This window comes from Rhinatrema bivittatum, chromosome 2 (genome assembly GCF_901001135.1).
Source record: "Rhinatrema bivittatum chromosome 2, aRhiBiv1.1, whole genome shotgun sequence".
NCBI classification, from domain to species: domain Eukaryota; kingdom Metazoa; phylum Chordata; class Amphibia; order Gymnophiona; family Rhinatrematidae; genus Rhinatrema; species Rhinatrema bivittatum.
Window position 1 is genome coordinate 683,919,937 of NC_042616.1, and position 22,285 is coordinate 683,942,221.

Consider the following 22,285-nt stretch of genomic DNA (forward strand, 5'->3'; position numbering starts at 1 on the left):
GAGTGTGACATTTCCTTTTTGTATTGAATTGACATTATAAAGTCTTACATTCTAGCACCTATATAACAAATGATTTATGTATTGCAGGTTTATTTTTTTTACTAGATTATATCAACACATTTGAAGCCTTTTCCCTTGCCCTCACTGCTTTATTATCACACGATGCACATCAAGGAGAAACTGGTGATTTCAAGAATGCGTGCAAGTATTTTCAAAATGGTATACGTACATACTTTAGAAATTACCTGCCTCCATGAAGTTAGCAAGTAGTACATTTAAGACTAATTGGAGAAAATTCTTTTTCACTCAATGCACAATTAAGTTCTGGAATTTGTTGCCAGAGGATGTGGTTAGTGCAGTTAGTGTAGCTAGGTTTAAAAAAGGTTTGGATAAGTTCTTGGAGGAGAAGTCCATTAACTGCTGTTAATCAAGTTGACTTAGGGAATGGCCTCTGCTATTACTGGCATCAGTAGCATGGGATCTTCTTAGTGTTTGGGTACTTGCCAGGTTCTTGTGGCCTGGTTTGGCCTCTATTGGAAACAGGATGCTGGGCTTGCTGGACCCTTGGTCTGACCCAGCATGGCAATTTCTTATGTTCTTATGTTTAAATCAGGGTTATTAGGTATACATGTTATATATTTTTTATGCACCTATATTTGTAGAATAGGTAGAGAAAGCATATGTTTTCTTGCATTGGAAATATTTGCACATACTGAAATATAAGTGCATACTTTTAGAACAGATTTTATAAACTGTGCAGCTCCGCGTATCCACTTACCCGTGTAAATGCTGTACCATGGGTAGGTTTGAAAGGTAGGCTTCCTGTACAGCAAAAGCTATATTTGTTGTTTGCAAACGGTTTGTTAGCCGATACCCACGCCAGTTCACCCAATCCTTCTCTTGTTCACTTAGATCAGTGATCGCCAACTCCAGTCCTCAAGAGCTACAACAGGCCACAATGAACATGCATGAGATAGATCTGCATACAATGGAGGCAGTGCATGCAAATCTATCTCATGCATATTCATAGTGGGTATCCTGAAAACCAGGCCTGTTTGTGGTTCTTGAGGACTGGAGTTGGCTGCCCCTGACCTAAACCCTCTAGCACTTCATTTTGAAACCCCACCAGTTCACCCAGACCTCCCACCCAAAAACTAGGGACAACAGACAAGTCCGATTTCACTTGCAGGGGTAAAAGTGTATGAATAAGTTTGGTAATGTATACGCATATACCTCTTACAAAATAAAAATGACTTCTGAACCCTGCTCCAGAATGTCCCTACCCTACCCCTTTTTTCCACCGGTAAAATGTATGCAGGAAATGGAAAATATGTGCATGCTCCCAATATTTGTAAGATAACATGAACATGAGTACATTCTACTTATGCGTGCCTATGTGCTATTTTAATATGTGAAACCCTTTGAAAATGTACTCCTAGGGCTTCATTTTACACTAGACCACCCCACCAGAATACCTTTCCCTCTTATCTTTACACTGCACAATACAGATCTAGCTATCTCAAGGAGATGGTATAGGAATCAGGGGAGATTGACCACCTGGATTGGACACCAAGATTATCCTCATACTCATATCTCATTTCGGGGCCAACATAATAAGCTGTATGTTAACACTCTGCACTGAAATTCAGCACGGAGTTTCTTAATATCCACGTTAAAACTTTTACCTCTCGATGCAGTCAACTAATAGTGTGCAAATAGAATGGGACTTTTAAAAAAAGCACGTTATATGGAAAAAGTGTGTACAAAACAATGCATAGCGAGCATAAAAACATAAATCATATTTTCTGAAACCAAGCTCAATTAAAAACATTTGCAATGTGCATGAAACGTGACTTGCTGTATTTTCAGAGGGTATATTTATAACAGCCTGCATAGGGCTGTAGAAATTACACGTGGACTTCAGCCCTAACTCTCAAAGTGGACTTGCGTGCTTTGGAAGCAAGTGTAAATGTATACTATACATGTACATTTCTGTGCGGACTTTTGAAAAGCAAAAGTAATCCTGTACATAAGCTTTCCTGCCCCAACTCTGCTCCCAGGAATGCTTCTTTCACGCAAGTTTAGAAAATCACTTCTGCGCACACCTTTGCACGGACAGTCCCTGGGGAGCATTTTCCAAAAAAGCCTAACATTTTAAGTACAGAAAGCTTTAGAAAATTATCCCCTGAAATTCTAGCCTTTCACAAATGATTGAGCACAAACAGCATTCATATGCATCCAAAACAAAATCTCACTGGGACAAACAGAGTCTTCAGCAGTTATCTTCCAATTTATTTTTAATCAAGAGAAGTAAGGAGCTGCTAACCAGAAGTAAGTATCTGTTAGCAAGTCACAACTAAAACTCATCCCCTTCCCCTGAAAACATATTCTAATCACTGACCCAGGAAGTAAAATGTTCTTTAGCAAATCTAGAAACTACAAAACTATAAACAAGAGGCAAGAAAATGACAGTTAACAAAAGCCAGTGAAATCTAAATAGAAAATAGTTTCTTCTCAGTGTCCCCAACTAACAAAACCAAACAAAAACTATTTTACAAAAATGAACCCCCCCCAAAAGAAAAATAAAAAGCAAAGTAAAAAATCAACAACTGAGAAAAAGACGGAAAAACAGAGTAAAGAAAGGATATCAGGAAAAATGCAATTACACTGCAGAGCCATGTTAAACGGGGGCACCCCGTGGCACCTAGAACAAAACCCACTCCAACTAGCCACAAAAGCCACACGACTTCTCTCAGGCATGATTGCAGAGGGCACCCACAGCATCTAAACATTTTTTTTAATTTACTTTTTCGTAAATCCAAAGCACACATCAAAACAAAAACAAGCACGCTCAATCAGCGTCAGAACCAAAAGCGTATTCCAACAACAGAATATTCCCACAGACCTCAACCCCTACTCCCAACCCCCTCACCCTACTAAACCTTCCAGAGAACCCTGTAAAAGTCCAAAACCACCTTGTGATGGGAAATCCAAGCCTCATCTGGATAAGTGCACCATACAGCCTGATAGAAATTGAAGAACTTGGCTATTGTTTTAATGATCTTCTTTTACCACTCTCTTTTATTTTCTCGTTTTTCTTTCTGCTCTATTAGCTTTTGTTTGTGGCTCTTTGTTTTCATGTAAACTGGTTTTTTTTATTTTTTGAAATACAGAGTAGAAGATTTTCTGTAAAGAGATTCACTGGGTTTTGATACATTTCACTGAACCTATCCAATGACCCAAACTGAGACTCAAGCAGTCACACAGTTTCTCCTGGTTTACATGTAACATAACATAACATAAACTTATATACTACCTTCCTATATAAAAATATGAGCCCAAAGCTGTTTACAGCATGGTAAAAAATTACAATAATCAGGCCCTCTGCATCTTCTCTCCTCACCCCCTCGCTGGATGGCAGTCTGGCGCATAGGCGAGAAGGGAGAGCCGAGACTGACGGATCTGCTCACTAGCGCTCCCATGAATTCATCTCCGCTCAAGAATAAATGTTTTCCAATGCAGCTTCCTACTACAGAGGTACCGCTACATACCTGGAAGGCTCGTTCACAGCCACTGCGTTTAACCAACCAGGAACAAACAAGAAATAAGGGGGCGGCCCCTTTCTGTGTCTCAGTCCTGGCACCTCGCTGCCCAACACAACAGGTCACCGTGACTGGAAAGAAGTGGGGAAATTTGGGGGGGAAGGAGGCTGCAGTACAATGCAAGTAAATATATCCAAAGATCACTCACTGGCTTCAAGCAAAGACACTTAGCAAGATAGAGCACACAAGACTGCAGTGCCCCATGCCAGCTTGCCCGTTTCCCCGTCTTCATCAAAAGACGCACATCAACATTTAAGTTGCTTCGTGGTATGAACGGCCTTCTTTTCTCTCTCTGATTTTTTACCCTCTGCTGCTCCAGACGGCTAATCTTGCCACCCAGACATCATCATTACATGCAGACATGACAAACCAAGGCATTTTTCTTTAATTGCTGATTATAAATACTTTGTTGAGGTCAACGCCGCCACAGCCACCATAACAAAAAAAATGCTGCCTTTTTTTTTCTGTTATGATTGCTGGCAAAATGGCACGGAATGACAGGAAAATACAACAGATTTATAATAATTAAGTCAGGCAGATAGGCTCCTTTCATAGTTTTTTTTTTTCTTTCTTTTAAATAATGCAGTTATACACAAAATGCATATATGACACGATGTCTGCATGAGAGTAACCACACGGCTGATTTTATCTTTGAAGACATGACCCCCATCCAAGATGGGATTATCCACCTCCACTGAATTTCATCTACAACAAGGTTTCCTGTCCCTCGAATAAAGAAGCGGGGCTGCCCAATGAGTCCATTTGAACATATGGAAATAGAGATTAGCAAATAAAAACTAAGCAAAACAGAATATATATATACAGTGATACTTTGTTATTGGACTAAATGCTTTCATGAGCTAATATTCCCTTTTTCTGAATAAAAAGGTATCACCTTAGATTAGTTTTATTTTATTCACTTGGCTTGGATAAGTAGTGAATTTACTACTCATTTACCAACAGAAGCCAAATCGAGTGAGGCCTGGAATGCAGCACAAAAGTCTGCCACCCTATGAAAAATGACAATCCGTTTTCAAAAATCGAGAAAAATGCGCATGCTGTAGCAGTCATCTCCCTCCCTGTCAACAATTTCTGCCTGGGGGCTGACATCTCTCCTGAAGAGTGCAAGGGTCACCGAGTGAGCGCTGGACAGTTACTTCAGTTCATCAGCTTTGTGCCACATCATGCAAGGAAAAAGCTGAGATCCTCAGACCCCACCCCACCTACTACAACAAACAGCACCCAAGGGTCTTCTCCTGTGACCTCTGCGCAAAGGTTAAACACTCTCTCACTTGTTGGTGCACCATTTCTAACAGGTATCACTTGCTGCAGGGGTCTGCTCTGTCACCATCACCCACTCCTTCACTCCCTTGCACATCTGCACAGACTGTGAAAACAATGTGTCTTAGTAAACTGATGTATGTTGTATATGTGGACATGTCAGAAAAACAGCATGTCATCTGTAGTGATGAGGAATCACTGGTATACTGTACCCCTTCGTGGCTTTCGTGAAAGGGGTGTGTTGTAGTACAATTCAAAATTATTTCCAACATAAACAGGGGCAGAGGATGAAGCGACAGTGTCAGGCAGAGGGATTAAGCCACAGAACCTGCGGCACAGCACCCAATGCCCGGCTCACAGCCACACAACACCAGGTCAATGCCTTGGCATCATTGTAACCCATGGCCAAACTAGGGTAGAAGGGGCTTAGGCACTGATGCAAGGTTCAGAGCTGCACTTCCCGCTGCCAATGCCACCCAGACCCGGTCCCTGCTGCTGCTCTGACTGTACACGCTTGCCCGCGGACAGTCAAAGTGTGTGAGTCCAGCAGGCACATTTCCTACATTATGTGGAACGCGCCTACAAAAGCCTGAATGGATGTTACATGTGAAACTCCAGAGCAGCAGCATCAACCGCCAAGGCTTCCACCACAGTTACTGCTCCGGGCTTTCCAATTCACACTCAGTCAAACACGTGCCCAATACAGGCATGCTACTTCTCAATGCAAATGTAAAACAGTTGTTAGAAACCCCAGAGCCAGTTCTTTATCAGGATAAACTGAGCGGGGGACTGCAAGTTCCCCCTTTGACGTGGTACTTTGCCGCACCCCGATTGAGTGCATTTATACACTGGCATAAAGATGGGGAACTGACACCCTGGGTTATCATCGCTGCGCAGGGCACCTGAGATCCCCCACCCGTTACATATTAGAGCTTGGCAACAGGGCGAGGCCAATCTCTCTGGTCTGTCGCCTTTCTCTACATTAATTTTTAAGATCTGGGGGAAGAGGAGGTCCAGATTCATGAATGATAAACAGGCCTATCATCATCTGACCTCCTTCCTTTATGACAGATCTTTCCTTCCAGGGGACCGAACCGAGGGGGATCGAACGTTGGAGGGGGAGGGGTTTGTTCAAATGGGAACAGTTGTGGGATGGCCAGAAACCTTTCTCCCTTAACGAATTTCGACAACTATATCAGGTTTCTGAATCAGATCTTTTTACTTATAATCAGCTCCTTCATTTCTTCTCCTCCTCAAATGTTGGGCAAGAGCTTAAAAAGGGCAAATCCCTTTTGAAAAATACTGAACTCAAGCCGACAAGCTTACTAAACCTATTTCCAAGATCCTTGCCCTGTTAAGTAAGGAAACCCAGGGGAAGATGGAGCACCAAATCCCTTGGGAACAGGACTTGGGGGGGGTCTTCTCGAGGATAAAGAATGGGACCAATGCTTTTTTACAGTTAGCAGGTGCTCAGTATCCTCTACAATAAAAGAAAATGGGTACAAGGTACTTTATAGGTGGCACTTAACCCCTGCTAGACTCAGGAAGACGTACAAGGGATCTGGTGATCAGTGTTGGAAGGGCCGTGGAGCTAGGGGTACTTTCCTGCACCTACGGTGGGAATGCCCAGCAACTGGGAACTTATGGGAGGCTGTGCTGGATTTTATTTACTCATTAGATGGTAATCGGGTACCCAAAGATCCCAAAGTTTGTCTTTTATCTCTCCCAACAGTTGTAGGGTCTGTGTCCTTTCAGCGACGGGTACAGCGAGTTGTCGTGGCCGTCAGATGCGAAATTGCCTTTTGGTGGCGTTGACCCACTGTTCCATCTTTAACTGATGTGCAGTCTAGATTGGAGAGAGTGTATTATTTGGGGAAATTAATGGCCATGAGTAATGACAGGGTAGCCAGCTTCGAGAAAATCTGGCAACCCTACCTACATACGATGGAAATTTAGGTCACACGTGTGAATGCTCATTCGGGGCGAAGTTTTCGAATCGGGGTAGATATTCAGCGATGCATGCCAGGTCTTCCTGATTCTTCTGCTATATACATTTTTTGTGGTTTGACTGTTCATATATATCGTTAATTACTCATTGAGGAGTACGTATCCTCCTTGTGTTTTGCTGTTATCCTGCACACACTTGTTAGATACCTGTTTAGGAACATCTTTATCTGTACCTTAATTTTTCACCAAATGCAGGGATTAAGAGGGGCGGGGGGAAGGGTTAGGGTTGGGGCATAAAGTGAAAAGTCATCACCAGTTGTGTTGCGCTTTATTTTATTGCTGCACTTTATTGATAATGTTACATAGAATTCTTGCATTCAGGCTGTATACACTGATTATGTGTTATGGTTCCAATAAACACTTAATTATCAAAAAAAAAAAAGAAATCCCAGAGCCAAATTACAAAATTCTCAAACCTGAGGACTAGTTCTGGAACGTGGGCTAGACTGCAGTTTATCTCATGTGGTTGCTAACTGAAATGACATCGCGTACAGCAATAACTACCCTGCCACATATACACCATGCACTCAACTCACCCAGGTTCAGAAATTCTGAAATATTCATGCCCCAAGCTTTTTCACTGCTTTGGTCAACAAAAACTAACCACAGCCATTCATCCTTTGTCTTGCACTGAGACTTTTAACACATGACCTGCCTTTCTGCTATGATTTTTTTCTTTCTTTCACTTAGCCACTTTCTCTTTGAAGAGTTAAAATTGAGTGACTGCAATGACATTCTTCACCAAACCGTGTGCTTCGCTTGCTTTTGTCCTGATGTATAGATTTTATACGATACCCAAAATAACCACATCTGTGTGTTTTTAGTTTGGTCCAGCACTGTCCTCCTGCTCCTTTGGGCTTCCATGCTTAATCGAAATTGGACTTTAATGGGATACAACACCCTGAGCCTTCATTTACAACTACCTGAGAATCTTCCTCTACCTGTATATATCCTCCTTCCGCCTCAGCCCAGCCATCACAGTAACAGGAGCCACCACCTGCAGCTCCCTCTGCAACCCAGCTTATGTGGACCCTAAGTCTGCCCCCCTGGTGTCGCCATTGCACTGTGGTGAGTGTAGCCTTGTGCACTCCATGTTGGCCCACGAAATGACCCCCTTGTGCAACCAGGCAATTTGAGCACGAAAGAAAAATGCAGAACTGCAAAGACAGAGGCACTGGGCTGAGCCAACCACTGATAAAGGCTAAGCAGGCACAGTGGAATATGGAACAAATCGAAACAAGATAAAGAGCTCTTTGCAAGCAAAGCACTAGTCTATCAAGATCTACTGCACAGTGAATAAACACAAAATCAAACCATAAGAACATAAGAAGATATCATACTGGGTCAGACCAAGGGTCGATCAAGCCCAGGATTCTATTTCCAACAGTGTCCAATCCAACTCACAAGTACCTGGCAAGTACCCAAACATTAAATAAATCAGAGCTACTCTTGCTTATTAATTAATAGCAGTTTATGGATTTTTCCTCCAGGAACTTATCCAAACCTTTTTTAAACCCAGTTATACTAACCATATCCTCTGGCAATGAATTCCAGAGCTTAATAGTGAATTTTCTCTGATTTGTTTTAAATGTGCTGCTTGTTAACTTCATGGAGTGCCCCCTAGTCCTTCTATTATCTGAAAGAGTAAATAACTGATTCACAATTACTCATTCAATTCCTTTCATGATTTTTTAGGCTTCTAACATACCCCTCTCAGCCATCTCTTGTCCAAGCTGAAAAGCCATAGCATTTCCCCATAGGGGAGCTGCTCCATGCCTCTTTTTTGAGATGCAGTGACCAGATCTGCACCCAGTATTCAAGGAGCGGTGTCACCATGGAGCGATACAGAGGAATTATGACATCCTCCGTTTTATTCACCATTCCCGCCTAATAATTCCTAACATTGTTTGCTTTTTTGACAGCCACAGCACTCTGAGCCGACGATTTCACTGTTTTATTCACTATGACACCTAGATCTCTTTCCTTGGTGGTAACTCCTAATATGGAATCTAACATTGTGTAAAGAGGTTTACAAAATTATGTGTGGTATGGAACAGGTTAACAGGAAACTTTTTTTATTCTATTGAAATAGAAGTAGGACTGGCGGGCACTCCCTGAAATTAATGGGTAGCAGAGTTAGTGTACTGCTCTGTGCAGGATTGCACTGAGATCTTGGCGTGACATTGCTCTGTTTTCAGCCAGTAGTCAATTCTGTGGACCCTAAATGCTTGATGTTGTTGGAGTGGAAAGAGACTCGACCCTGCTGTTCGGCATTGAGCATGAGGCCTGTTTCCATACATTCTGGCAGAGGGGTTAACGGGGCTCTAAGGGAAGATAAGGACATTGCAGAAAGAATAAATTAATTCTTTGCTTCTGTGTTTACTAATGAGGATGTTGGAGAGATACAGGTTCCAGAGATGGTTTTCAAGGGTGAAGAGTCAAGTGAACCAAATTACTGTGAACCTGGAAGATATAGTATCCAGGAAACTATAGACCGGTGAGCCTGACCAGTGCCAGGAAAAATAGTGGAAACTATTCTAAAGAACAAAATCTCAGAGCATATAGAAATACATGGTTTAATGGAACACAGTAAGGATTCACCCAAGGCAAGTCTTGCCTAACAAATCTGCTTTATTGTTTTGAAGGGTTTAATAAACATGTGGTTAAAGGTGAGCCAGTAGATGTAGTATTTGGATTTTCAAAAGGCATTTGACAAAGTCCCTCATGAGAGGCTTGGTTGAAAGACAGGAAACAGAGTCACATTAAATGGTCAATTTTCTCAGTGGAAAAGGGTAAACAGTGGAGTGCCTCAGGGATCTGTACTTGGACCGCTGCATTTCAATATATTTATAAATGATCTGGAAAGGAATACGACGAGTGAGGTTATCAAATTTGCAGATGATACAAAATTATTCAAAGTAGTTAAATCACAAGCGGATTGTGATAAATTGCAGGAGGACCTTGTGAGACTGAAAGACTGGGAATCCAAATGGCAGATAAAATTTAATGTGGACAAGTGCAATTTGATGCATATAGGAAAAATAATCCATGCTGTAGTTACACGATGTTAGGTTTCATATTAAGAGCTACCACACAGGAAAAAAATCTAGGCATCATAGTGGATAATACATTGAAATCGTCAGTGTACTGTGGCAGTCAAAAAAGCAAACAGAATTCTAGGAATTATTAGGAAAGGAATGGTGAATAAAACAGAATGTCCTAATGCCTCTGTATCGTCTATGATAAGACACACCTTGAGTACTGTGTACAATTCTTGTCGCCGCAGCTCAAAAAAGATATAGTTGTACTGCAGAAAGTACAGAGAAGGGTGACCAAAATGATAAAGGGGATGGAATGGCTCCCTATGAGGAAAGGCTAGGCTGGTCAACTTGGAGAAGAGACAGCTGAGGGAGGATATGATAGAATTCTATAAGATCATGAAAGGATTTGAACGGATAAATGTGAATCGGTTATTTACTCTTTCGGATAATAGAAGGACTAGGGGGCACTCCATGAAGTTAGAAAATAGCACATTTAAAACAAATCGGAGAAATTCTTTTTCCCCTCAATTCACAATTAAGATCTGGAATTTATTGCCAGAGGATGTGGTTAGTGCAGTTAGTGTAAGAACATATGAAATTGCCATGCTGGGTCAGACCAAGGGTCCATCAAGCTCAGCATCCTGTTTCCAACAGAGGCCAAACCAGGCCACAAGAACCTGGCAATTACCCAAACACCAAGAATATCCCATGCTAGTGATACAATTAATAGCAGTGGCTATTTCCCAAGTAAACTTGATTAATAGCAGTTAATGGACTTCTCCTCCAAGAACATATCCAAACCTTTTTTGAACCCAGCTACACTAACTGCACTAACCACATCCTCTGGCAACAAATTCTAGAGCTTAATTGTGCATTGAGTGAAAAATAATTTTCTCCGATTAGTCTTAAGTGTGCTACTTGCTAACTTCATGGAATGCCCCCTAGTCCTTCTAGGGGGCCTGGAGGCCGCAGTCCCCGGTCTTCCTTGCGGCTGGAGCCGCTCCTTGGTCTGCCCTCTGCGACTTGAGAGCTGGGCCTGTTCCTCGGCCCCGCCCTGCTCTTCTGCCTTAGCAGCAGCATGGCCGCTGGCCATGGTCCTGCATAAGTTTCTGCTTCCTGTTCCTAAGGCACGGGCTGCACCTCTTCACAAGATTTAAAGGGCCCGCCGCCAGATATGCCCCAGGCCCCAGATGATGACTGTTTCCTGTCTCAGCCCTATAAAAGGTCTTCTCCAACACTTCTGCCTTGCCTTGCATTGGAGTTCTTCGCTCCTGGAAGTCTCATCGTCCAGCGCTCCGTCAGGTCTTCATTCTTTGTTGGAGCTCCATGTTCTGTCTTGCTTCCTGAGTCTTCGTGATTTCCTGATGTTCCATGTCTTCATGTTCTGAGGTTCCTAGTCCAGGCTTTCTGATGTTCAACTTCCTGATGTTCCAGACTTCCTGATGTTCCACTTCCTGATGTTTCGAGGTTCCGTTCCTCCCTCGCTCGTTCCGAGTCCTCCTGACCCTCCAGCTCCTTTGGTTCTCCAGATGACATCTTGTTGGAGTAAATCCGTCTCATCAGTTCCTGTTCTCGTCATTGGAGTCTCAGCTGGATTCCTTTCCTGTGCTAGTCCCGTTCTCCACGTGGTCCGTGACCAGCCTTCCAGGTTGTGTAAGGTACACTACAGGTACAGAGTGGTCCGTGACCAGCCCATTGGGTCTGCCCATGTAGGTGGGCTGTGTAGGGCGCCCTGAGAGACAGTGCCAATGTCTGAACCTTCCAAGCTCCTCGTCTCATCTAGAGTCTTCCAAACTCCTCATCCACATCCAGAGTCTTCTCGTCCACGTCTTGAGTCTTCTTTGTCACAAGGCCTCCGTCTGCCCTCATCCTCAGTCCGGCCTGCTGCTTCTTGCCGATACCTAGCAGCAGGTCCGAAAGGGCTGGGAAAGGTCGGAGGACTGTTCACTAACCAACATAATGTTGTTGGCTTCCAGAAGTATGCAGGTCCGGCAGAGGGTTGGACTTTGTCTTCATCCATGCTGGGACACGTCTCGCCAACCCTCGGTGCTGTCTTGGATTCTTCTGGGATCGTGCCGAGGCCCAAGGGCACACAATCCCCTCAGTTGGGATCGCCCTCCTAGCGTTCCCGAAACATAACACTCCCTGGGCTAAGGGAAGCATGGTTAGAATGCTTTGACTCTAGGTAAGGATCTGGATGTTGCTGGCCCTGCCAGTATCCTTGCTGTGGGGATCATAAAGGAGTCCGCTGGCTCTGTCACCAAGTTACTGGCAGGAGCTTCAGGGAAAGACCAGACTTTCTGCTTTCTCTTGCCCGTCAGCCCAAAGAGCTAAATTCAGCTCGCTGATGAAAAATCTGTTATTAAATCTCCACTAACATACTCAAGAATAAGATGTAACAGGAAACTGAAACAGGGCTTTATTTAGTCTATAGGAGTTTTCATTCTGTTACAGTTTGAGACAGGGAGTTAGTAGAATCTCTTCTGTGAAAGATCAGTAAGAATAGAAACCGAACAAACACATAACTAATGCAATGTAAAGGGAAGGCAATTAACTTGAACCCCTAAAACAGAACACTGCCCCCCTGGTGGTCTTATGGTATTGTATACAATATTTCTCAACAAAATTGGGTCAAACTCACAAATAAACAAAGACGCAGAGCTCAAGGTACTGTCTGCTCAGGTCATGGCCATTTTGACGACTTGTCACAGTTTTTGGTATTTCCCCTTTAAAAACTTCCCTGCTGTGACACAGGTATGTTTAATGACTGCTACAAGGTGCATTTTTACTGGGTTTTAGAGGGAGTCAAGGGCTTTGACTTTCAACCAGAGCATCACTCTTATGTCACTAGCACTAGCAGGAGAAGGGGTATATCAGGGTGGTAACAATGTGTCTGCCCATCACTGTGAAAGTAAGCGAGTCTAGGATGGGCTCAAAATAAGCTGACCAAACTGATCATTTTTGGATCATTTTTGAGAAATTTGACTAATATGCTGGGGTTCAGATTTTGCAGTGAAGGTGACAGCTCTACAGAATGAAGTTAGTGGCAAATGCCAATAAGTAATGAAGCCCTTCTTTTGGGAGTCATAAGTGTCTGCAGTGCCTCTAGGCCTATGCTGACAGAATTCATTTCTGTCCACAAATTCAGAGGTCAATGTAAAATGCTGAGCATTAAAACTGCACTGAAATTCAGTGCACAGTGTCTTAATGAAGATGCTAATATATATATTTTTTAACTTCTAGTGCAGCAAGCTAAAGGATACTTGGTCAAAAGCATTTTCTGCTGCAGCCCCTATTTTATGGAATTTACTGTGGAATGATTTAAGCATACAAACTGATTACTTGCTATTTAGAAAAAAGGTAAAAGCTTTGTTATTCATGCAGGTATTTGGATAATGTCTTATGGATAATGTCTTATCTGCAATGCTTTCTTTTGTAACAGCTATTATTTTATTTTACCATCTTATTTTTCTGATTTCTATATGTTTTAATGTTTAGTATCATGTCTGACTGTTATTATTAATGTTTATTATATTATATAGGTATTGAAGTAACCAGCAGTGATCAGTGGAGTTTGTGGAATATAAGCTTTGAGAAAATAAATAAATAGATATATGGGATGCTAATGCATCAGGAGCTAAAAAATGCACACAAACTAAAAAATGTGCATCAAGAAAATGCTTAGTGTGCCTAAAAGCATGATTTGTATACTTAAACCATGTTTTGGAAGCACAGAAACATGACTGCAGAAAAAGACCATATGGCCCATCTTGTCCGTCCATCCACACAACTGCTTAGCTCTCTGATTCCTACCACTCCCTCAGATGTACCTTATTACATCTGCTTCTCTGATAAATTCTGTGGTAATCCTTCTACTGCTGAGGAGTACACCAAAGGACTATTAAAGAGTTTACAGCTGTGGAGCTGGGGGAGGAGGCAGGAGAGGAAGTGCTGGAAATCCAGGGGGAATGATGGAATGAGTGAGGGGGAAGGGATGATGGAAATGCATATTCTATTCCCAGGGTGCGAGGGCCTCTGCACAGAGAGTGAGCAAAGTGCTTTGATGAGGAAACTGAATTCAGCTTGAAGCTTCACTGTTTTAGACCTTTGATTTTCCTTTTGCCAATATAACAACTTTAAGAAGTACTTTTATCAGTAAGTGCATAATGAAGCAGTGAAACTCGCAGCCAGGAATTGTGGCTAAGGCTAGTAGTATAACTTAAGTTTAAAAACGGTTTGGACATGTTTCTGGAGGACAGTTTCTTAAATAATTATTAGCCAGATAGACGTTGGTTTCTCCACCTCTCCATTCTTGCAGAGTGCAGGGTGAAACAAACTTCCATATTGGGATTTGGCGACCTGGACTGGCCATTGTCGGAGACAGGATGCTGGGCTCGATGGACCACTGGTATGATCCAAACCTGGACAGAAAACTTAGCTGACATACATGTCATCACTAATTAAAAAAAAAAAAAGAGCAACACTGTCAAACTCTTCAAACTAGCAATGATTTTGAATGCACAAATGTTAGGAATGAGATGTTGCTGCTAAGAGCTAAACGGATTGAATTAGGATACGATCAATTCCATAGTCCTTTCAGGCTATGAACCGCAGAGTCACAAAGGGATTTGAAATTTGGATCAGAAAGCATTCATTAATTTATGGGTGTTGAATACCATTAATTACACCACAGAAAAAGGCAATATTTTGCTTTTCATGCTTATGCTTATTTTTCCATTTGTCTCTCTGTAGAGCAGACACTGTAGCAATAAGTCTTCCTCTCCACCTACCAATCAGGGACACTTGCAGCTCGCTACAGCAAGACAGAAATGCCTGCTCAGAATTTGAAGGTGGGTTTAATTTCTGTGCCTCCCTCAGCTGTGTCAGCATCGCAGGGGATTAAGAACATAACATAAGAAATTGCCAGACTGGGTCAGACCAAGGGTTCATCAAGCCCAGGATTCTGTTTCCAAAAGTGGCCAATCCAGGCTACAAGTACCTAACAGGTATCCAAACATTAAGTAGATCCCATGCTACTGATGCCAGTAATAGCAGTGGCTATTCTCTGACAACTTGATTAATAGCAGTTAATGGACTTCTCCAAGAACTTATCCAAACTTTTTTAAACCCAGCTATACCTGCTACAGCGAAGGGCAACCAAAATGGTAAAGGGGATGGAACAGCTCCCTTATGAGGAAAGGCTGAAGAAGTTAGGGCTGTTCAGCTTGGAGAAGAGACGGCTGAGGGGGGATATGATAGAGGTCTTTAAGATCATGAGAGGTCTTGAATGAGTAGATATGAATCGGTTATTTACACTTTCGAATAATAGAAGGACTAGGCAGAATTACAACAGGGAGCAGACCACCCATCAGATCCGTATAAAGCGAAGGATAATATTTATCTGAGTTCAGATGGATGTACCACTGGCTTGGAATCTATTTCGCCAGTAGGTGATTGATAATGGGTTCCAACTTGGGATTCCTTCAACAATCGGCACAGGTTTTAAAGGCTGGACATATTTTCTCCTGGCAGGAGAAACTGGAGCAGACCCACTGTTCCGGTGTTTTCAAATCTATGCCAGTTGCTCTGAGCACAAAGCAAAGGGAAGCTGCAGAAGTTTCTCCTCCTCACAGTATTTTGTGAAACCTTAAAGCGGTTCGGTTCACGCTGGCCTGCTGTCCTTAGGCTGGAAGCTGTACTTTCATCAGAAGTTGATCACTTTCTTCTCTTCTTTTTATCCTTTAAATCTATTGACTATAGGCTCTCTACTCAGAAGCAGAACCTTAAAGATTGTTTGAAGAGAGCTCACATTATGGAGCATCAGGTCGCCACACTGAGCAGTTAAAAGAAGCATTATCAAAGAGAACTCGTATGTTCAAAGAAGAATGGAAAATTAAACAAAAGCTAGAGGCCTGAGATGTATTCATTTTCCTATCCTTAAGCATACTATGCTGCTGGATGTATTTAAATGCTGTTTGTTTGAAATTTCAAGAATTCCTCAAGAGACATTTCCTTCACTGTTAAATGCTTATTATTTGTCTTTACCTGGCGTTAAATCATTCAGGGTGTTGTTTCTCAGACTAAAAGTTCTCCAATAATAAAGACTGATTTGACCGAGGAACTGGAAAGAACAGATAATCAAATTGTAGGCAAAGCAACCTTGTTAATTTCATTGAGAACTAGGCTGAGAGCCAAAGCTGTCTAATTTATGGCTCAGGAGAGGAGACTGTAAGCTCTCTGTGATACTTATTTGTCCACCATATTTGTATAAGCTGATCTGCCCCTAAGGATGCACAACCCTCATTTCATGTTCTTCACCAAACCGATCTGAAACTGCAAAATGCATTTAAAGCTGGTTTCAAAGTGGTTTCAAAAAGTATTTGTGGAGAAAGTGAAGTGAGGCATGGACAATAAGGCGCTCTCCCATAGGGCGTCTTCAGATATTACCCAGACGTGAATCTTAGCTGTTTCTGCACTGCGGACGTCAAGCTGAAAGAGAACATAAGATGAGCCATGCTGGATCAGACCAAAGGCCCATCCAGCCCAGCATCCTGTCTCTGACACTAGGAAGTACCTGGAAGATCCTAAAGAGTAAATCCAATTCCTTGCTCCTCACTCCCAGAGATAAGCAGTGGCTTTCTCCAAGTCCGCCCAGCTAATAATTGTTTATGGATTTTTCCTCCAGGAACTTGTCCAAGCCCCTTTTAAGCCCAGCTATGCTAACTGCTTTCACCACATTCTCCAGTAAGAAATTCCATAGAGTAACTGTGCAATGTGTGAAAAAAGACTTTCTCCAATCTCTTTTAAATCTGCCACCTGCTAGTTTCATGGAGTGTCCCGTTGTAAAGGCCGTTGTACCTCCAAGCCTGTGAAACCTGGTACAGTCTGACGGGAAAGCACTGCTCTGCTACACACTCGGCAAATTATGTCAAGAGGATGTTCAGACCGCCTCTCATGATTTCATTCATTCGTGGTAAAATTCTGCTTTGTTTGGATGGTTTGTTTTTTTTATCCTCCCTACCCATATGTAGGATGTTGTGAAATCTTGCATCAATTGCCTAAATACAAAATTGAAGTCACAAAAAAAAAAAACCCCTCTTAAATGCAGTACACTGTGTATTTTAAGCTAAAGAATACTTCTCGCATTATGAAAACCAATCAGATAAGTAAAGAAGTTGGCCACTTAAAACATCAGCCTGTCTTCCTGCTGTAACACCAGGCTATTCCCCGATCTCCTTTCTTACCTGGGTTTTTTCCCCATAAAGTAGCATGGTGGCCGTGTTAGTCCACTTGAATGCACAGAAATAAGGGTCAATAAAAATAAGGCCACGGCTTTTTGTTGGACTAATTTAATGTATTTCTCGATTAGGTTTTAAGCGTTAACATTCCTTTCCTCATGTCCAACCAGGAGGAGCAGGTCAGAGCAAGAGATGACAACTGCCAGGAAATAAAAGCGGATCACAGATTACATTACAGTGGCAATGCAAAGGGGAATTGGAGGGCTTGATGTGCTGCAGTGATAAGGTGGTGACAGAGAGGCAGGAGATTTCTGGTTAAGAACAAAATCCCAAGTCTCTGTTATGCTCTTTAAGTCAGTGCTGAAGTGCTTGATCATTTTAACTTCCAAATGTCCCGGATGCTGCAGAATTGTTCTGAATTTCCCTTGTAGTATCAGTACCAGAGGACCCCACGGTTACCCACCTGAGAAAGACATTCAGCATAAGAGGACCATATCCCTGGTCATGCTTCTCCTCTAATGCACTGGGTATTAATCAATGCAGAAAAGGTGAAGAGGGATGCTACACTAGGGAAACAGGCCAGAAGCAGGGAGGGTAAACTTGCACAGACACAAAATTCCACGTTATAAAGCAAAGCAAGGCAACAGCTCCGTGGAGGGGGCAGGGAGGGGTATTTTTGAGGCCCAGACCACTCCATCAATGACCCTGTGATCAGATTTACTAAAATGTAAATTTAGAACAATCCTGCAATGTAAGACATTTAAAATCAAAATGATCAAACACTTTGGAACTGGCTTAAAAAGGCCTTAACAGAGTCTTGGGGTTTGTTTACTACCAGAAATAATTCTCCTGCCCCTCCGGCCCTTTCTTATCACTCTAGCACATAACTACCTCCCCTCTCCCACACCCTTTTCTCTTCCTCCTCACACTGCCATTGTAATGTAATTTGGGACCCACTTGTATTTTCTGGCAATTGTCAACTTTTACTCTGATCTGCTAATTCTGTGTAGACTTGAAAGCTAGTCCAGAAGTGCATTAAGTTAGCCCAAGCAAATGTTAGCTCCTTATAATTGTTCCTGATGACCTTTATTTCCATGTTTTGTTTTTTGTTTAATTCTTTCCAAAAATCTCCTTCAACTTCTCTTTTCATTTCTTCCTCTTAGCTGTGAAGAAGTGTCAGGACTTAAGTAGACTGTAAGCTCTGTGGAGCAGGATCTGTCTCTATCTAATGTCTCTCTCTGTATAGCGCTGCTGTGTAGGTCTAGTAGCGCTATAGAGATGATGAATAGCAGCAGCAGCAGCAGTAAGAGAAGAAAAAAGACAGAGATCGACTGTGGTTTATGGCATGCAAATTGAAACAAATTGGGCATACTGCATTGGCCTTTGAGATGTCAGGGCTATGGTTATCTGCCGCAATAGTCTCTATTTCTAGGTTTCTATTTACCGGTATCAGTGTGATCTCTAGGATCAGCACAGCAGCAGTTCCATGCACTTTAAAGTGACATTAATCCAAGTGATCAGCTAGAGGAGCTTTCAAAATAAATGAATGCTCAGGGTTAGATTTCCCCTAAGGGATTTCCCCCATTCTGAGTCAATATTAAAAAAAAAGTGGCCATAAATCTTACCCTTAGTGGTCCTATTTTCAAAAGAGTTTTACCACAGAAACAAAATGGGAGAAACCTTTTTTTGAATATACAAAGCCTCAGATCTACTGAGAAGGCAAACACAAATGAAAAATCAATGATTTTGATTTAAGGTCCAAATACAATATTTCAATAAATACTTGGTAATACTGCTATTTGAAGTCTGTCTCGAATATATTTAATACTAGCTTGCTATTTCTAGCACCATCCCTTGAAATAAATAAAAATATAGATTATAGATATCCACATCAGAAAGCTAGAGTCAACATTCAGTACCGAGGGAACTCCAGACATTGGTTGCCAAATCAAAAAAAAAAAAAAAAAAGAGAGAGAGAGAGAGAGAACTGGTTTGCTTTTAAATGTATTACAGACTCATTTTAGAAGCTATTTGCTTTCTAAATCAATATCGGCTATAAATCAATGCACCATCCCTGCCACTGCAGCAGATATGCAAAAACTACACCATTTTGCCAGTCAGACCTGTAGTTATCCTTCGCTGAACAGGACCCTACAGGTTTTTATCGAGAGCAGATGAAATCCAATCCAATCAAAAACACTGAATTCTGAGTCCGGGGAGACTTCCCCTCAACCTTTGCCAGGTCCAGAGCTGCCATATTTAAGGTACAGTTAACCCTGACATCTTCCAAGACTCCCTTGGATCATATCAGAATATTGTACTGAACAACTGTTATTACCAAATGCCGAATCTCAAAACTTTCCACTTAAAAAAATCCGATGGCTACATTAATTCAGCATGCTGTGTCCTTAAAGGGAAAGCCTTATTACCCCGAGCACAGGTTCTATTATTTCTTCCTGCGGCACCTTAACACCAGAAGTATAACGAAAAACAGAACATGCAGCGTTTGATTTTCTTAATGAATTCGATTTTCAGGGCACATGGTAAGCCTGGATGGTTTGGGGGTTTCCTTTTTCCCATTTGACTCCATTCTGTAGCTCTGCAGCGTGGCCCTTTCCTTGGTTGGAGTGCCCCCTGCCAGCTCTTGCGGCGACAGCGCCACCCCCCCCAGCTCCCCTGCAAAGTGTAAGCCACAGAGACACTGGGCTCCAATTCCCACAGCTTCGCCCTGGGGCGCCACAAGGTGCAGATCATTTATTCTGCTTTGACGTTCATAGAGCGGCGCGTTATTTCTCCCCTTTCAGCGAACTGCCGGTGCTAAAAAGCTGGGACCAAGCAGCCAGCCCCCAAGCGGTCGGGTGAAGCCGGGCGGCACAAGCTCCCGCGCCGAGCCCGCAACTTCCCCGGGCAGAGGGCATCGTGCATGACATGATGGGAAAGAAAAGCGAGAAAGGCTCACCTGATACTCCAGGTCCTTAAGAAGGTGGTGGTGGTGGTGGTGGTGGTGTCGCTCGTGTAAAAAGACTTCGAAGAGAACAGCAAGGGGAGGGGAACAAGCAGCAGCTACTAGACCCGGGGGCGGAGGGAATGAGGCGGTGGAGCAGAAGGGGAGGGGAGGTGGGGTGGGGGGGCTCTGCACACCAGCATGCAGGATCCGATCACCCACACACCAGGATGCACGATGCATTCATCCACGCATCAGCATGCAGGATGCAATCATCCACGCACCAGCATGCACGATCCGATCATACACAAACCAGCACTAGCAAGCAGAAATTGCATCTGACCATCCCTACACCAACACTATCATGCTGGATCAGATCGTGCATACACCAGCATGCACGATCCATTCATCTCAACCACACACCAGCGCCAGCATGCGGTAGCAGATCTGCTGTTCGTATATAATCCCAGCCGACCAAAGGAAAACATGCAGGGGACTTAGCAACGACTGCTTCCCCAGTCAAGGATGCACAGAGAGCCCCCCTGAACTCGGACATAACAGCATCTTCCCTCTTGCAGCTTGCGGCTGCTCCGGATGCTACTGCCACTGCCGCTCACTGTTGTAATTTGCCTCCCTTCCTCTTCACATGCTTGCTTTTTTTTTCAATAACTTTATTGAACGCTTGATTTAGAAATATTAGAGCAGACACAAGGACAGGGAAACTAAAATGATTTAAGATTAGAGGGAACTAAAGCTCCTAAAGATAACAACTGGAGGCAGTTTAGGTTATTAAATTTGATGATATCGCCTTTCATATAAAACATTAAAATATATCATATCCTGAAAACATAGATATCAAAGACAAAAACATAGCAATGCTAAAAGGCAAACATTAAGACACATAAAAGCACCATAAAATTCATCATATAACATAAAAACACCATGATTATTCATATTACATAAAAACATTAAATACAATTGAAAGGCAATTGATAAATAAGATACTATTTATTTATTTTATTTATTTATTTAAGTTTTTTATATACCAACATTCAAGACAATAGTCCCATCATGCTGGTTCACATGAAACAGGAGTGCAAAATAAGCTTAAACTTGAACAATTGTGCGGAAAAAGCAGTTACATGTAACAGGGGAAATAGAACTTGGAGTAAGAAGGAAAAGGAATAGGAAAACCAGATAATTACATATAATTACATTGTAAGAGGTAGTTAATAGTGCTATTGATGGTGATGTGTGTTGATTGTTATGAGTTAAATAAAATTGGAGTTATGGAAAAGCCTGCATGAACATCCAGGTCTTGAGTCTTTTCTTGAAGGTTGAGAGGCTGGGTTCCATTCTAAGATCTGGTGGGATGGAGTTCCATAAGGTAGGGCCGGCTGTAGAGAAGGCCCGATCTCTTAGCGTAATGGGTCTGGTAGTTTTGGCTGGGGGTACTTGAAGTGATCCTTTGTAAGCATCTCTTGTCGGTCTTGTTGAGGTGTGTAATCGGAGGGGGAAATGAAGGTCGATAGGGGCTAGTTGATGTATGTTTTTGTATATGCTGAGAATGGCCTTGTAGATTATTCTGAAGTGGATGGGTAGCCAGTGGAGGCCCATTAGGATAGGGGTTATGTGGTCTCTTCTCCTGGTGTTAGTGAGTATACGGGCAGAGGCATTTTGAACCATTTGCAGTGGTTTGGTGTGTGATGAGGGGAGACCAAGCAAGATGGTGTTACAATAGTCCAGCTTTGCGAAAATAATTGATTGTAGAATCGTTCTAAAGTCCTGAGTGTGGAACAGAGGTCTTATTCTTTTCAGCACTTGGAGTTTATAAAAGCAGTCTTTGGTGGTTTTGTTGATGGTAGCTTTCAGGTTCAGTCGATTGTCAATTAGAACTCCTAGGTCTCTCACTTGTGTAGTTTTTGGTAAAGCTGGATGAGTGGGGGTGGAGGAGCTGTTCTCTGGTGTGATGAGTAGTAGTTCCGTTTTAGATGAATTTAGTACCAGGTTAAGGTTTGTGAGAAGCTGTTTGATATTTTGGAGGCATGTTTCCCAATGAGACAGTGTTTTCGCGAGGGACTCCTTGATGGGGATCATACTAATCTTCTTGGCTATCCAAAAATTTTGTCTTATAAAAATTAAAGTTACCCAGCTATCAGAATTAAAAACCTG

At 42.5% G+C, this 22,285-nt stretch overlaps 1 protein-coding gene across 1 annotated transcript in view; it reads right to left on the reverse strand.

Annotated features, from left to right (window-relative positions):
• PAG1 (phosphoprotein membrane anchor with glycosphingolipid microdomains 1) overlaps positions 1 to 20,150 on the reverse strand; it is a 464,692-nt gene extending 444,542 nt beyond the window's left edge. The window contains exon 1 of the mRNA XM_029591541.1: positions 20,129 to 20,150. The gene's annotated coding sequence lies outside the window, so the exon portion shown is untranslated. The remainder of the gene's footprint in view (positions 1 to 20,128) is intronic.
• Between the last annotated feature and the right edge of the window lie 2,135 nt (positions 20,151 to 22,285).